Source organism: Prenolepis imparis, unplaced genomic scaffold, assembly GCF_030444845.1.
Source record: "Prenolepis imparis isolate NDT839.2.m4 unplaced genomic scaffold, iyPreImpa1.0 SCAF_5, whole genome shotgun sequence".
In the NCBI taxonomy this organism is placed as follows: domain Eukaryota; kingdom Metazoa; phylum Arthropoda; class Insecta; order Hymenoptera; family Formicidae; genus Prenolepis; species Prenolepis imparis.
In genome coordinates this window covers 18,465,739-18,469,882 of record NW_028141163.1, presented here as the reverse complement: position 1 = coordinate 18,469,882, position 4,144 = coordinate 18,465,739, and the positions used below count along the sequence as shown (strand labels likewise).

General features: G+C 29.7%; 1 pseudogene; it reads right to left on the bottom strand.

The window, feature by feature from the left end:
• Positions 1-462: 462 nt before the first annotated feature.
• Positions 463-2,154, bottom strand: LOC145936720 (uncharacterized; annotated as a pseudogene).
• Positions 2,155-4,144: the final 1,990 nt, after the last annotated feature.

The window sequence follows — 4,144 nt, the reverse complement described above, 5'->3', positions numbered from 1 at the left end:
ACAGAAATCACCAAAAAGATTGCAAATGCAATATTCTTTTCAAGAAATTGCTAATAAGCATGCTCTCGCACCAATAATATTCATTTCACGTGAATAATTAAATATAATAATTAAAGGTTGTAATATGTAAATAGAGACAGAAATGTTTTCATTGATCATGTTTAAATTATATATAAAATTTTTTTAATGTCTTAGAAACATGGGAAAAAAGTATCAATATATACTACAGTTTTGTGTGTGTGTGGCTAAAACTGTAGTATATATTGATAATTTTTAAACTGTAAATCAAAACAATTTATACATTTTGTATGGGCTGAAACATAAATATAATATAATAATATAAGTTTTTAAAAAATAATATTTTGTATTCTCTTTGTTTTACATAAAAACTTTTATTTGAAATAGATAATTTGTTACTACTGTTATACAATATAAAAACATGTTACGCACACACACACATACTCATTCGTCTGCATATACACCTTTTTGGACATAATCATGCTGCCATTCCACTTTTCCAGCTTCGGAAACAAAATAATCGCTTAAAGTTCTCCTTTGAGCTTCAGCACTTTGTACGTCATTGTCTTCTTCAAGATTATTTGATACACTGATCCAGGGTGAATACTAAAACATTAAAAATTATTACTTTGAAAAATTACATTTTACTTTTACTTTTTTATTTTTACCTGATCAGAATTATTATTAGAAATTGGTTCTTGGCTATATATTTTGTGTCCAATGCATTGCTCTTCTTTCAATATATAATTGTGTAGACATACTGAAGTTGTTGTAATTAAATCAGCGGTTTCTGACAACATACTAATAGCTGTTTGAAATATTCTCCATTTACTCGAGAAAATTCCAAAAGCACTTTCAACTGTTCGCCGTGCTCTAGAAAGTCGATAATTGCTAATTTTTTGTTTATATGTTAAGTTTTTGCTGGAATAAGGCTTCATTATTCGTTTTGCTAACTTAAAAGCATCATCAGCCACAAAGTAGGTGTATGTTTTAAAATTGCTACCAGGGAGGTTTATTTGTTCTGTTGGTAAATTTAAGCGATTATTATTTAAATTTACTCCTATGTCACATTCATTGAAAATTCCCCCGTCACTGTTTCCTATAAATAAATATATTATTATTACTATAAATATATTATTATAGTACATATGTAAAATAAAATTATTTATTTTTGATATTGGTTGCTTTTGCGACAAAATCAAAATGATCCAGATTAAAATAATCCTGCGCTGTAATTGATCAAGTCTGAAATTTCATTAAATTAAATTAAATTTAATGAAATTTCAAATTTGACCAATCACAGCGCAAGATCATTTTAATGTGGATCATTTTGATTTTGTCACGAAAGCAGCCATTGCTTACCTCCATATGCTCCAATGTCAACTAATGTAAATCTGTATAGATGATCAGCTACTGCCAGTAAAACTATACTATAAAATTTTTTATAATTAAAATATAAACTTCCCGAGTTTGGAGGACAGCGTAATCTCACGTTTTCCATCAACAGAACCCACACAATTTGGAAGATTCCATCTTTTCCAATATCCATCTGCACATTTCCTCCAATCTTCTTCCATAGGTGTAGAAAGATACAATGGTTCTAAAACCTTTATTAGAACGTGGCAGACTTCTTTTACCACTTCTCTTACTGTCGATTCACCAACTCTAAATGCCAAAGCTATAGTAAATGATAGGTCACCTGTAGCTAGATATCTGCAAAAATATAATTATAATTACAATACATTTATATTAATTATATAATATAAACTAGTTATTAAACATTTAGGCATGGAATATTTAGTTATAAGTGTATAAATACCTTAGAGTTATTAAAAGTCGTAGTTCTGGAACTAAAGCACGAGGACTTTTTTTTGTTAAATATGGTTTTGTCATTTGTACCAATTGTTGAAAATGTGACAATGTCATCCTGGTATAACGATAGAATAATTCAGGATCATCTTTTATTTGTTGAAATAAATTATCGTAATCTCCATGTTGAATCCTCATTTCATTAATAGGTCTGATAAGAGCCATCGTCTATTTATCCATCTGATTTGTTTTTTTTTACGAATTAGAACACAAAAGACACAAGTTTATCCAGTATATCACACAAATAAAAAATTCTCTATCGTTCTTCATTTCATCGAAGTACTGTAAATTATATATATAAGCATACATTGAAAAAATAATATATAAAATTTGTTAATTATTTAGTTGTCTCATTCAAACAATAAATAAATCATATTTAATTCATAAGTATTTTATTTATTATATAATTATTTTATTATATTTTATTTATACCATTATATTTGTAAAAATATTACTTTAAGATATTATTTTAAAAATATTTTATAATAATATACTTCGAAATAGCAAAGAAAAATATCGGTTAACCTAAAATAGCAATTACTGACTACTTTGATTATTGGGCAAAGGATATAGAGATCAATAAATCATTGTTTTTATAAGTAAAGCTACTTTTATTTTATTTTAGTATATTTACTTATAAATCATTAAGATATATATTTACATATTAATATTACTCACCTTGTCTGAGACGCACTTGTTTGCACTTTTCGCACACACGACTTACGTAGTTACGTATTACATTTACGTTTTTCTCTGCGTTTAAGCCTCGTCTACAATCAGTCGGATGACGTAGTCATATGTCGTGCGCATGCGCAGAACTGTGATTTTTACGTGTCCGCTGTCGTAAAATATTGTCGGACGCCGAGCGTCGTTGTCGTTCGGAAGATGGTCAAGTCTCATCTTTTACGACAACAACATTAAATTAAAACATGGCTGAAGAAAATATAACCTTAGATGAAGTTATTATTAATATTGTAAGAGATCGCGAGCGGGACGTGCGTTTGAGTTGAGATTAGTGATAATAGTGTGAAATTAGAAGTATCATAGCTATTTGGACGCTTAAAGAGACGAGAGATCCAGGAGAATAATCGGTCTAATTGTCATCTATTGAAGGAAAGTCCATACGGCAGGTAAAAGGGGGTCGAAATCGGTTAATTGATTTCGACCTCCCAAATAGGGTTAGGTTTAACAATAGAGACAAAGAAGGATGTAATGGAAGAGAATGAAAATATAGTTGTTGAAAAGACAGGCAAAAAAATATTTCAATTAAATGAATTTTTAAAAAGAAAATAGTGATATGAGTAAGTTAAAAGCGGATATAATTAAGACATATAATAATACTAAGATTCCAACTTCGCGAACTAGTAATGTAAAGTCGCTGAAAAAAGAAAAAGTGAAGATGATTGGAAATAAAAATAAAAATGATTTAAGCGATAGAGAGGTAGACGTAAATATAGATAAAACAAAGACACAACAAGATAGTGAGATAGAGTATGAGCGAAATAAAGTAACAGATACTAGTAGAGTAGAGAAGGATAAAGAATTAGATAGTAAAGAAATAATGGAAGTTGATCAAATTACTGATCCCAGTACTAATGAAGGAAGAGAAAAACGAACTGATAATAGGGTTAAGATGATTAGAATTAACAACAAATTAATATATGAGGAGGAGATAGAGGACAGGGCGATAGAAAAGACTAAAGATACAGACCAAAGATTTAAAGCTAGTCACAAAGGCGACATTTTAGTCGAAGCTAGGGTAAATCCTCAGTATAGAGCTAAGATTAGGGCCCATAATGCAATAAAGATATCTTCTGACATATTCAATAATAAATTTAAAGTGATTAAAATAAAAAACATAGGTTATAATAAATCAGAAATATACTTTAGAAATATTATTGATGCTAATAGATGTCTGGATAAAGATAGTAAAGTTACGGATAAAAGAATAATTTATTCAATACCCAGTAGAGTTAGAAGGCGTAAGGGTGTTATAGCGGACTGGGATATGGACATGCCCCTACATGAACTCGTAGAAGCAATCGACGACACCAATGGAATCATACAACTGGAAAGGATGAGGAAGAGATATAGAGACCCAGAAAGCAAACAAGTCACGAATAAGTACTCACACCAAATCTTAATTACAGTGGAAGGTAATGACTTGCCAACTAAAATCAAAATATTTGGTGGTCTCATGGCCATTAAGGTAAGACCGTTCATGGAACCAGTTAAACAATCCTTTAACTGCTTCAGG